This window comes from Balaenoptera borealis (genome assembly GCF_965194805.1).
Source record: "Balaenoptera borealis genome assembly, chromosome: 10".
Taxonomy (NCBI): Eukaryota; Metazoa; Chordata; class Mammalia; order Artiodactyla; family Balaenopteridae; genus Balaenoptera; species Balaenoptera borealis.
Genome location: NC_138874.1, coordinates 92,975,213 through 92,989,528, shown reverse-complemented (window position 1 = coordinate 92,989,528; position 14,316 = coordinate 92,975,213). Strand labels below are relative to the sequence as shown.

Sequence of the window (14,316 nt, the reverse complement as noted above, 5' to 3'; positions counted from 1 at the left end):
GAATTGTGCCTACTGATGACTGCATTACATTGAATGTGGATAATTCTGGGTGTTAGCAGTGTTTTCTTATATTGATTTAAGACTTTAATATTTTCCATAAATCATTTTTCCTTTAAAAGTTTAAAAAGTAAGTATTTTCAATTCATTTGCCAGTTTTAATAGATTCAGTTAAATGACTGCTTCTAAATCTTAATAGCTACCTGAATCTTTAGTGACTGAGATACTTGGAAGTAGATACTGCAATTAGGAATCATTTGGTTTTAGACAGAAATTAGAAGTTTATACTTGTAGGATAGAAAGATCTGGGCCCTAGTAGTACTGTCTCTGCCTCTGTCCTGGGAAATCCAGGAAAAGTGGAAATGCTGGTGTACTGGTAGTGCAAAAACGTTGCCTAGGAACTCCAGGAAGTCTACAACAACTCATAATTACTCATCTGTTCTGGGATGGTTAAACTAGTTTATACAGATAAGTTCTTGTAAGCAGACAAAAAAATAATTCTGATTCCATTCTTTGTGTAGGAAAGCTAGGTCAGAATTAGGTAACATTTTAGTGCTTCAGTAAGCATTAATATTTTGAAGAAAATAGTTACTTGATATTGACTATCTTGAAAGTTAATTATTGCATCACTAGTTGGTTTTTAAAGTAGGTTGGTGATATTTCCTGGATGGTAGGTCACTAGGTAGCATTTTTTCCAGTTCATTAATGCTTACATTAAGAAAAAAATTAATGTAAGAACAAACGTTGTAAATACTACTTGTACTAAAGAATAAAATTTTGGAAACTTATATCAAGAGAGAGATCAAGATGAAAAATTAAAAACTGACTTCCAAAAGCAAAAAGGTTTGTATTCAAATCATTTAATTTATGATATACACAAACTTTTATCACTTTTAGGTGAAAAACACACCTGTCTGCCAGCTGGTGTCACATTCTTAGAAGGATGCAAAGGATGAATCCTGAACCCCACAAAAAGTGCTAATTTTTGTACTCTGAGTTTAAAACATGGGTACTGCCTTTTCCAAATTCCAAATCTTTTATTCTGGTTTTTCTGTTTGCTTGTTATGTTCATTGGGAACACCCATTACTTCTACATTCTTGGTTCGGTTTGGTCAAAAGGGTTTTATGTTCTCTTACCATCCAGTATTTGTTGAACAACAGCTTCATGCATTATAAACTGTCCTTTCTTGTCAGTTTCATTTAATGCATATTTATATTTCACATAGTCCTGAGCTCAGTATGAACTAAATTAAGCACAGGAGCTGACAAGAAATCTCTGTCTTGGCAAGGTGGAATCTCCAGTCCGTCCCACTGTAGGCAGTACCCATTTACCTTGTTTTAGGCCCCCATAAGTTTTCTATTTTGATCACTTAGTGGTACAAATCTACCAGAAAGAAAAATAAGCCATATTTATATTAGTAGTATATTTCAAGTAGCCAAAACATTTATATTGAATATTTGTACATAATTTAAATAATCAAGATCAAAAGGAAATATACACAAGTCATCTACTTTAAAAATGTAAATGTCTAGGAATCAGATACATTGTATATTTATGATACATTGGACCTAGGAACATAGTGAAGATGACAAAATATAAGTTTATAATGCTGTCTCTGAAATTTTTTCTAAGCAATGGAAAAGGAGTAAACAGTTGGAGTCAGAGTTGGAAGAGCTGGGTTCAGGTTTTGTTGTGATCCTGGGGAGACCAGTTAGCCTCTCTGGGTGGTGATTTCTTTAGCTATAAAATGATAAGATTAAAGAGGAAGATCTTTAAGTCTTCTTCTAGCTTTAAAAATTCTATGCTCAATAAATGTTTGTTGCTTTGAACTTAATAATTGCTAATTAATAATTGCTTACTTGGGAGCTTATGATACACACTGCATGTAAGAGTCTTTAATCAACTGATCCACAAGTGAAAACAAGCTGAGCATTTACTGAATAAACTCCCAGTCACTGGCCCAGCAGGTTGTGATTTCACCTTGGTGGCAGTTCTCTGGTGAATGTGTTTATGTGAAGGAAACAAAGTATTCCATAACAAATTGATTTAACTCTATTAAGCAGAAACATTTGCTGACTATGTAGCATTTCTAGATTTTAGGCTGCTGTTTTTTCTTAAACCGGAAAGAGTAAAAACATTTCAGGTTCCCATTAAGATATGAAGACTCAGAATCAATCAGTGGGTACCAATGATCCTCTGCAGTGTGTGAGACGTGTTGCTAGATGTGCATGGGAATTAAAGGTGTAAAACAGAGTGTTTATGTGTGTATGTATAAATAAAACACATAACATATGCATTTGGAAGAGATAAAATGTAGAGGTGTTGTATACTTTCTGTTCAATTATTTGCTCAGTCTTTATATTCATGAAGTATACATTTGGTTGTGATGTAACATATTTATCAGTGGAAACAAGGGCTAGAATTATGCAATGAAGAGAGATCATCTAGGAAACATCAAGTGTCCTCATTGTATTTAATATTTCACAGCCTGAGAGCACTTCTGACTCATTTAGAATGATACTTCCTGGAAGATTCTGGACAGGCTCTGTACCCTACATTCTTCATATAGTAGAGTGCAATCTGAAATAATAGAAAGAATAGAAAAAGCATCTTGAAGGGTTTGAATTCTTAAGTCATTTAAAACTTCCCCCCCTTTTTTCTATTTTTCCCCCTATTTTCCCCCTATTTTTTACTAAAATAGAATTTTAATAAAGTACACATACCATAAAATTTGCCATCTTAACTGCTTTTAAGTATACAGTTCAGTAGTATTAAATACATTCACATTGTTATGTAGTTATCACCACTGTCCATCCCCACAACTCTTTTCATTTTGTAAAATTGAAACCTTACATCTACTGAGCAATAACTTTCCATTCTCCCCTCACCCCAGCCCTTGGCAACTAACCACCTTTATCTTTCTGTCTTGATGATTTTGGCCACCCTAAGTACCTCATATAAATGGAATCATACAGTATTGGTCTTTTTGTGACTGGCTTGTTTCACTTAGCATGATGTCTTCAAGGTTCATCCATGATGTAGCATATTGCAGAATTTCCTTTTAATATAAAAAATTAGGTTCCTGAACTCTTGCAAGTATTTGCTTTTGTTAATTAAAATTTTTAAATAGAAAGCATTTAAAAGAAATTTGTTTTAGTTTTCTAGTTAAGTCAATTTGTAGAGTGTTCTATTCCAGGGCTTTTTATTAAAGACATTTATTGGGGTTGGTAATTTATCATTGGTTAAATTAGGCAGGCTATGATGATCATTTATCATAACTGTACATTGTATGTGATACTTTTGAATTCCCTTTTAGAAGAAGCTAAATATTTTTAATTAAGTAAATAAATATCTAACTTCTAGCTTTTTTTCTTGCTTAATATTGGTCTTCTAAGTTTCAATATGGAAATAATGGTCATATGTCACTATTAAGAAACTGGCCTTCAGAATGTATGACTTGTTCTTCTTCCATTTCCTTATTATGGTTGTTGAGTCTTCTAGGCTGGAGCTAATCATCAGGCCAAACCCTTCTTTGGAATATGTTTTGGTGTATGGTCAGAGACAGGCTGAGCTGCTCATATGTTACTGTCGCTTGAAGGAGGCAGGTTAGACACTTAGCTCTTAAATAGTATCCTGTTTAAAATCTGATAGTGATGAGTACAGATCACAGTTTGTATCTACCATATCCAGGAATGGAACAATTAGAATTTTCATCTGCTTTCCCTGTTGACAGTGTCCAGGATGCTGAGGTCAGGTATTTGGTTTTATCCTTTTAAAGTTTCAATGATTACAGTACGAAAGAATTTTTGTATATGAATTTGCTCTTTCTTTATGAACACAGCTTATGAATTGATCAGTGGTTTTTATCATGTTGAACTGAAATTTGGTAAGTAATTGGGCTTGTGAATTTTTGGTTATCCAGTCTTTTGCCTTATTTTTTTTATTTTTATTTTTTTAAATTAATTTTTATTGGAGTATAGTTGCTTTACAATGTTGTGTTAGTTTCTACTGTACAGCAACAAAGTGAATCAGCTATATGTATACGTTTATCGCCTCTTTTTTGGATTTCCTTCCCATTTAGGTCACCACAGAGTTCCCTGTGCTATACAGTAGGTTCTCATTAGTTATCTATTTTATACATAGTAGTGTATATATGTCAATCCCAATGTCCCAATTCATCCCACCCTCCCTTGCCTTATTTTGAAAGGCACTGCAGTTACTTTGTCTTTAAGGTTCTTTATATATTTATCTGAAATTATTTTTTTAAATTGAAATTTTGGCCTTCATACCAGTATTTATTTAAATCTTTTGAATAATAATTCTCCAGTCAAAATAAGTTTATTATATATGTTTAAGTAATAAAAAGGAATTTGCATACATATATAAAATTATTTTTTAGTACCTATAGCTTGGCACACTAGTAGAAGTAGAAATGTTTATGGTTTTTTTTTTAACCTCAAATTAAAAGTAGGTATCAGCAGTATGCTAACACATATATATGGAATCTAAGGGAAAAAAAAAAAAAGGCCATGAAGAACCTAGTGGCAAGACCGGAATAAAGACACAGACCTACTAGAGAATGGACTTGAGGATATGGGGAGGGGGAGGGGTGAGATGTGACAGGGTGAGAGAGTGTCATGGACATATATACACTACCAAACGTAAAATAGATAGCTAGTGGGAAGCAGCCGCATAGCACAGGGAGATCAGCTCGGTGCTTTGTGACCACCTAGAGGGGTGGGATGGGGAGGGTGGGAGGGAGGGAGATGCAAGAGGGAAGAGATATGGGAACATATGTATATGTATAACTGATTCACTTTGTTATAAAGCAGAAACTAACACACCATTTTAAAGCAATTATACTTCAATAAAGATGTTTAAAAAAAAGTAGGTATCAGGTTTTATGCAAAGAGTACAGGTTGATAAATTTTAATTTTTTTGTCAACCACTTATGGATAGCACATGAATGTCATTCAGCTTTTTAGTTGTGTCATCAATCAAGCCGAATTAACCTGCCATTTCAGTATGGTTTCAAATATTCAAATGGATAAATTGTTAACATTTCTGTAGCCATATTATAAATTGAAAATCACATGGAAATATAGGTCCTCAGGAATGCCAAGGAGCCATCCTTAAATAATGTACATACATCTTGTCAGAATAAGAAGAGTGAGGGGCTTCCCTGGTGGTGCAGTGGTTAAGAATCCGCCTGCCAATGCAGGGGACACGGGTTCGAGCCCTGGTCTGGGAAGATCCCACAGGCTGCGGAGCAGCTAAGCCCATGTGCCACGGCTGCTGAGCCTGCGCTCTAGAGCCCGCGTGCCACAACTACTGAAGCCCACGTGCCGAGAGCCCGTGCTCCGCAACAAGAGAAGCCACGGTAGTGAAAAGCCTGCGCACCGCAGCGAAGAGTAGCCCCTGCTCGCCGCAACTAGAGAAAGCCCGCGTGCAGCAATGAAGACCAAACGCAGCCAAAAATAAATAAATAAAATAAATAAATTTTTAAAAAATGTTTAAAAAAAAAGAAGAGTGAGGTAGAGTATCAGAACTGTACTAAATATTTTTGTTAGTATATCATTCTAATGCTTTGGTTAGAGTTTCATATTCCTAAGGAATGACAAATGGGGATTCAGGAATTGATAAGATTTAAAATTTTTATTTATTTTGACCCAAAACATTTGATCGATGGAATACTCTTCAGCAATAAAAGCGAATTAACTATTGATACACACAACTTTAGTACAGCTCAAGTAAACTATGCTGAGTTAATAAAGCAAATCTCAAAAGGTTACTTACTGTATGATTCCATGTCTATAACATTCCTGAAATGACAAAATTATGGAGATTGGGAAAAGAGTAGTGGTTGCCAGGGGTTAGGGATTGGCTTGGGTGGTGGGAGGTGGGTGTAGCTATAAAAAGTTGTACAAGGAATCCTTGTGATGGAACTGTTTTTTATCTTGACTCGAGTGGTGATTACATGAGTCTACACACACACAAATGAGTGCATGTAAAACTGGTGAAATCTGGTTGGTGGATTGTGTCAATGTCAGTTTCCTGGTTGTGATATTTTGATATTGTACTATGTTTATGCAAGATGTTCCCACTGGGGGGAAACTGGGTGAAGAGTGTAGGGAATCTCTCTGTATTATTTCTTACTACTGCATGTGAATCTACAATTATCTCAACATAAAAAGATGAATTGAAAAAATTCTGTCAGTGACATACCTTTTCTTACATCATAGGTATTGTCTGTTCTAGATACAAGTACGCTTTATAATGAGCAGTGATACTACTTTATGGAATACAAATTCTCTAAACTTTATTGTTCAAAAGAAGATGCTGGATCCTAAAACATGCTCAATTTGTTTCTCTGCCACCGTTCCCTCTATGCTTCTTCCCAAAACAATATACCTAAGAGTAAAATAAAACAGGAAGTAGTGGTGGTGGCGGCATCAAGGAAGAGAAAGAATAAATGATAGCAGGTCTTTGATTTAATGAAATCCTGCAGTAAGAAACTCAGGCTGAGGAAATGTTAATCATATTTAGATAGTGTATTTCACCTTCAAGGATTCTTGTGTGTGTGTGTGTGTGTGTGTGTGTGTGTGTGTGTGTTGCTTTGCTTTGCTGTGTCACGCAGCCTGAGGGATCTCAGTTCCCTGACCAGGGATTGAACCTGGGCCATGGCAGTGACAGTGCCTAATCCTAACCACTCGGTCACCAGGGATCTCCCTCAAGGATTCTTTTGGATATGGCTTCTTTTATTCAGTGTAATGTCTGAGAGATTCGTCCATGTTTTTGTGTATATCAGTAATTTGTTCTTTTTATTACTATCTGGCATTCCATTGTATCATTATACCACAGTTTGTTTATTCATTTTCTGTTAATGGACCTTTGGGCTTTTTTCAGTTTTTAGCTACAGACTGAGAAAATACTTGTAAATCACATATCTGATAAAGAACTTGTATTCAGAATAAAAAAAAAAAACAACTTTTAAAATTCAATAATATGAAAACAACCCAATGAAGAAATGGGCAAAAGACTGACATGTCACTACAGAGGATATATGGATGGCATACACGCATATTTGTAACATCACTAGCCATTAGGGAATACAAATTAAAACCACATTGTATATGCCTATTACAGTGGCTGAAATAAAAAATACTGCCGATACCAAGTGCTGTCAAGGATGTGGAGCAGTTGGAGCTCTGATACATTGCTGCAGCTACTCTGCTAAACAGTTTGGTAATTTCTTATAAAGTTAGAGACCCTTAGCCAATGACCCAGAGATCTTACTCCTAGATACTTGCCCTAGATAAAGGAAAACTTTATGCTCACACAAAAAACTGTACATGAATAATGTTTATAGTATATCAGTCTATAATTGCCTCAAACAAGGGACAACCCAAATATCCTTTAATGGGTGAATGCATAAATAAAATGCAGTAAATCCACACAATGAAATATAACTCAGAAAAAGGAACACTATTGAATATACAATTCAGTGGGTTTTAGTATATCGAGAGTTATGTAACCATCACCACTATCTAATTCCAGAACATTTTCATCACTCCAAAAAGAAACCCCACACTCATTATTAGTTACTCCCCATTCCCTTCTCTCCTCAATCCCTGACAGCCACTAATCAACTTTCTGTCTCTATGGAATTACCTATTCTGGACATTTCATATAAATTGAATCATAAAATATGTGGCTTTTTTTCTTTCTATCTCTTTCAATTAATGTTTTCAGGGTTCATCCATATTGTAGCATGAGCCAATACTTAATTCCTTTAATGGCTGAATGATATTACATTGTCTGAATATACCACATTTTGTTTTATCTGTTCATCTGTTGCTTAATATTTGGATTGTTTCCACATTTTGGCTGGTATGAGTAATGCTACTTCAAACATTTGTGTATACATTTTGTGTGGACATGTTTTCAGTGTTGGGGATTATATATCTAGCAGTAGAATTTGCTGGGTCATATGGTAACTTTAAGTTTAACTTACTGAAGCATTATCAAACTGTTTTCCAGTACAAATGCATCTTTTTCATTCCCTTCAACAATGTTTGTGGCTTCCAATTTCTCTACGCCCTTCAAAATAACACTTGCTATTGTTAGTGGGTTTTTAAAAATTACTATAGCCCATCCTAGTGTGTGGTGGTATCTCATTGCGATTTTGATGTGCATTTCCCTTATGATTAATGATGTTGAGCATCTTTTTATGCTCTTATTGGCCATTTGTATATCTTCTTTCGAGAAATATCTCTTCAGATCCTTTGCCCATTTCTTAATTGAGTTTTTTTTTTTATTATTGAGTTGTATAAGTTCTTCATGTTTTCTAGATACTAAACCTTTGTCTGGTATATGATTTTCAGACATTTTCTCCCATTCTGTGGGTTGTCTTTTCACCTTCTTGGTAATGTCATTTGAAGGACAAATGTTTTTTAATACTGATGAAGTCCAATTTATCTATGGTTTTTGTTGCTTGTGCTTTTGTTATCATGTTTAAGAAATCATTGCTTAACCTACGGTCACAAAAATTTACACCGATATTTTCCTTTGAGAGTTTTATAGTTTCATGTTTTATATTTAGGTTTTGGATACGTTCTGAGTTAATTTTTGTATATGGTGCAAGATAGGGGTTTAAATTCATTCTTTTGCACGTGAATATCCAGTTATCTTAACTCTGCTGAAAAAGAGTATTGTTTCCACATTAAATTATCTTGATACTCTTGTCAAAAATCAGTTAGCCATAGATATATGTGTTTCTTTCTGGCCTCCCCATTGTATTCCATTGGTCTGTTTATCTATCCTCATGTCAGTACTACACAGTCTTAATTGCTACAGTTTTGTATTAAGTTTTGAAATTGTGATGTGAGTCCTCCAGTTAGTTTTTCCTTCCTTTTCAAAATTGTTTTGACTATTCTGGGGACCTTCTATATACATAAGAATTTTAGGATCAGCTTGTCAGTTTCTGTGAAAAAGCCAACTGGGATTTCGATAGGGAGTGCATTGACTCTGTATATCAGTTTGAGGAGTATCATCATCTCAACAATATCAAGTGTTCCGATTGATGTACATGGGATGTCTTTACATTTGTTTAGACCTTCTTTAATCACTTTCAACAGTTTTTGTAGTTATCAGTATATAAGTCTTAACACTACTTTTGTTAAGTTCATTTCTAATTTGTCTATGATTTCTGGTGCTATAGTAAATGGAATTGTTTTCTTAATTTTATTTTTGGATGGTACATTGCTAGTTTATGGAAATACAACTGGTTTTTGCATATTGATCTTATATCCTGCAACTTTGCCAGATTTGTTTATTAGCTCTAATTGTGTGTGTGTGTGTGTGTGTGTGTATGTGTATGTATTCTTTAGGGATTTCTATATATAAGATCATGTCATCTGCAAATAAGGATAGTTTTACTTCTTCTTTTCCAGTTTGGAGGCCCCTTTTCTTGCCTGATTGCCTTGGCTAGAATGTCCAGTACCGTGCTAAATAAAACTAATGAGAGTGGACATCCTTTTCTTTTGCCTCATCTTAGGAAGAAAGATTGCAGTCTTTTTTTTTTTGACTGCGTTGTGTCTTTGTTGCTGCGCGCGGTCTTTGTCTAGTTGCGGCGAGTGGGGGCTACTCTTCGTTGCAGTGCGCGGGCTTCTCATTGTGGTGCCTTCTCTTGTTGTGGAGCACGGGCTCTAGGCGCGCGGGCTTCAGTAGTTGCAACACGCGGGCTCAGTAGTTGTGGCTCATGGGCTCTAGAGCAGAGGCTCAGTAGTTGTGGCACATGGGCTCAGTAGTTGTGGTGTGTGGGCTCAGTAGTTGAGGCGCACGGGCTTATTTGCTCCGCGGCATGTGGGATCTTCCCGAACCAGGGATTGAATCTGTGTCCCCTGCATTGGCAGGCGGATTCTTAACCACTGTGCCACCAGGGAAGTCCCAAGGTTGCAGTCTTTAATGATTAAGTTTGATGGTAGCTGCAGGGTTTTCATAGCTGCCCTTTATCAGGTTGAGGAAGTTCTTTTCTTTACTTTTTAAAATTTTTATTGGAGTATAGTTGCTTTACAATGTTGTGTTAGTTTCTACTGTACAGCAAAGTGAGTCAGCTATACATATACGCATATCCCCCCTTTTTTGGATTTCCTTCCCATTTAGGTCACCACAGAGTGCTGAGTAGAGTTCCCTGTGCTATATAGTAGGTTCTCATTAGTTATCTATTTTATACATAGTATCAATAGTGTGTATATGTCAATCCCAATCTCCCAGTTCATCCCACCCCCTCTCCCCCCTTGGTATCCATATGTTTGTTCTCTGTTTCTGCTTTGTAAATAAGATGGTCTATACCAATTTTTTCAGGTTCCACATATATGCATTAATATATGATATTTTTCTCTTTCTGACCTACTTCACTCTGTATGACAGTCTCTAGGTCCATCTACATCTCTACAAATGACCCAATTTCGTACCTTTTTATGGCTGAGTAATATTCCATTGTATATACATACTACATCTTCTTTATCCATTCATCTGTTGATGGGCATTTAGGTTGTTTCCATGTGAGGAAGTTCTTTTCTATCCCTAGTTTGAGGTCCCTTTCTATTCCTAGTTTGCAGAACCAAGGAAATAGAGGGCTGACTGCAGAGTTATATGTGGATTTTCGACTCTGTGGGGTTTGGTGCCCCAACACCCTCCTTTTTCAAGGGTCAACTATATTATTATATATAATAGTAATATGCTCTCAAAAGTCAAAAGTATGCAAAAGGCCTATCAGAAATGTCACTCTCACTAATATTCCTCCCAAAATTGGTAGGTAATAAACTTTGGATTTCTTTTTATTTATCATGCTTGGGAGTCATTGGAGTTTTTGATTCTATGCTTGTGTTTAATTGGTTTATAAATTCTCAGTCATTATCTTTTCATGTGTTGTCCTTGCTCCATTCTCTTTCTCCTCTCCTTCTGAACTCTAATAAGCATATGTTAGACTTTGGCACTGTGTTCCTCTCTTCTCATATCCTTTCTTTCATATTTTCCATCCTTTTTTCTCTCCATGTTACATTCTGGAAGGTTTTTCCTGAGCTACCTTCCAGTTCACTAATTCTCTTTTTGGTTGGGTCTGACCTGAATCTGTTCATCACTGTTTTTTTTAACATCTTTATTGGAGTATAATTGCTTTACATTGTTGTGTTAGTTTCTGCTGTATAACAAAGTGAATCAGCTATACGTATACATGTATCCCCATATCCCCTCCCTCTTGCGTCTCCCTCCCACCCTCCCTATCCCACCCCTCTAGGTGGTCACAACGCACCGAGCTGATCTCTCTGTGCTATGCAGCTTCTTCCCACTAGCTATCTGTTTTATTTTTTATTTTTTTTATTTTTATTTTTTAAATTTATTTAATTTAATTTATTTTTATTTTTGGCTGCGTTGGGTCTTCATTGCTGTGCACGGGCTTTCTCTAGTTGCCGCAAGCGGGGGTTACTCTTCGTTGCAGTGCGCAGGCTTCTCATTGTGGTGGCTTCTCTTGTTGGGAGCACAGGCTCTAGGTGCAGAGGCTCAGTAGTTGTGGTGCATGGGCTTAGTTGCTCCGCAGCATGTGGGATCTTCCTGGACCAGGGCTCGAACCCGTGTCCCCTGCATTGGCAAGCAGATTCTTAACCACTGCGCCACGAGGGAGGCCCCTAGCTATCTGTTTTACATTTGGTACTGTATATATGTCATTGCCACTTTCTCACTTCTTCCCAGCTTACCCTTCCCCCTCCCTGTATCCTCAAGTCCATTCTCTATGTCTGCGTCTTTATTCCTGTCCTGCCCCTAGGTTCTTCAGAACCACTTTTTTGTTTTTAGATTCCATATATATGTGTTAGCATACGGTATTTGTTTTTCTCTTTCTGACTTACTTCACTTTGTATGACAGACTCTAGGTCCATCCACCTCACTAAAAATAACTCAATTTCGTTTCTTTTTATGGTGGAGTAATATTCCATTGTATATATGTGCCACATCTTCTTTATCCATTCATCTGTCCATGGACACTTAGGTTGCTTCCGTGTCCTGGCTATTGTAAATAGTGCTGCAATGAACATTGTGGTACCTGACTCTTTTTGAATTATGGTTTTCTCAGGGTATATGCCCAGTAGTGGGATTGCTGGGTCATATGGTAGTTCTATTTTTAGTTTTTTAAGGAACCTCCATACTGTTCTCCATAGTGGCTGTATCAATTTACATTCCCACCAACAGTGCAAGAGGGTTCCCTTTTCTCCACACCCTCTCCAGCATTTATTGTTTGTAGATTTTTTGTATTCATCACATTTTTAATTTTAGTTTTTATGATTTTTTAGTTTCTTCAGAATTTCATTTTGGAATCTTTTTTCAAATATGCTCTGTTACTTTTTATATTTCCAGTTATATATTAAACATTTAAATCTTAATGAACTTGGTTTAAGAATCAAAAACACCTGAAGTTTCCTGGCTCTGTATCCAACCACTTCCTTTTCAAAGCTTTTTTAAAGACAATTGTAATTGTTACTATTCCCATTAGGAAGTCAAACCATCTCGGAATGTAACTACCATAGATCCAAGAAATGGAGAGTAATACAATCATCAATCCCAAATTTTAATCTCTTAATTATTTTTTTAAAGTGTTTGAAATTATTTAGGTAATACACAAATAAATTCTTATTGTGCAATATTCAGGAATACAGAAATATATAGAGTAAAATATGAACATTCCCCTTCATCTACCCTTTCACCCCCCAGCCCTCTTTGTCATAGATGAACACTGTCAGTAGTTTGGAGATCATTCTTCTAGTCCCCTTTCAATACATTTAAACACACATGCACACGTGTGCACTTTAATACAGCCTCCTAATCTTTCTAGATTCTGGCCTGTTCTTTTCATTCCTGATGGTGCTAGTACAGGCTCTGGTCATCACTGTTGTGGTTTACAAAAGTAACCCCCATTAGGTCTCCCTGCCTTTAGCCTTGTCCTCTTCAGATCTGCTTTGTTAATCATGTTTATCACCCTGCTTAAGACCTTTAGTGGCATCACATCCAGCATGCTATGGGATAAATTCTAAGCCCATTAATATAGCATTTAAGGCCCTGTGAGGACTGATCCTTTCCTTTGCACTTTCATCTTGAGCAGCTCCCTTCCTCAAACTCTGTATTCCATCAACTCTGAATTAAATCTAGGTTTTTTCCACACATCATAATGTCTGTGTCACTCTGCTTTTCATTCATAGTTTCCCTTCTGTTGGAATGTTCTCCACCTCTCTTTTCCTCTTAGTCTGATTAACACCTGCTAATCTTTTTAGTGTGGTGGTTAGGAACCTGGGCCTTGGGTTAACATTTTGGATTATTTCGTTTAATTTCTTTAGAATCACAGTATTTAACTGCTGTAAACTTTGTTTTGTCATCTGTGAAATTGGAATAATTTCTACCTCATAGAGTTATTTGAAGATTAAATGAGATAATAAATATATAAAGTGCTTAGCACAGTGTCAGTTTAACAACAACAACTTGGGCATCCTGTCTTTCAGTAAGACTGAGTCGGGAGAATATAGATGCACCTCTCTGTTGTGCATATCTCTAATACTACAATTACACACGACTTTTTCACAGATTTTGAGTGGGTCTCCTCCATTAGACTTGGAACCCCTTAAAATCAAGGACTGTCATGTTTGTTTCTGTATTACTGGTACCAGGCACTGGCATGTAGATATTTAGTAAATATTTCTTAAATATATGAGTTTGAAATAGCTAGACAGTGCAGTCTCTTTTGCACAGGAAGCTCATATAAGTGTGCATACCTTCCGTTCAAGTGAGATTTTTGTTTTCCTTTCTCTTTACAAGTAGTAAAGTCTTAAAATAGTAATTACATTTATTTCCACCACACTGAGCTGTGATGCCACAAGCTGGAAATACAGGGAAGCCATGGGAAGTTGGCACTCTCAGGGATTAGATCATTTTTCCATATTCAGTTTGTATTCTTGTATTTATGGAATTTGGTTTGAGGATAGTGAAAGTCCTTATTCATGTATAATTTGAGAATTGGATTTTTAAAATGTATTTCTCAAGAGATATTTTGGTGAGATAATGCTTGACAGTCGAGTTGCTTTCCCTGTACCCCAACCCCCCAAGTTACAGTAGTTCTTTGAGTGCTTACCAATGACAGACAACAACCCTACCAGATGTTATCTGTCTTCTATAGATGAAAAATCTCAGGCTTAGGTTAATTAACTTATTCAGCCAGAAAGCTGAATTCAAACCTAGTTGCTCCCGTGCTCGTTCTGTTTCCATTACACCATACT

The 14,316-nt window shown here is 36.2% G+C and overlaps 1 protein-coding gene across 2 annotated transcripts in view; it reads left to right on the top strand.

Moving 5' to 3' along the window:
* The window catches only part of NT5C2 (5'-nucleotidase, cytosolic II), a 105,750-nt gene that overhangs the window by 34,421 nt on the left and 57,013 nt on the right, over positions 1-14,316 (top strand). The window lies entirely within an intron of this gene.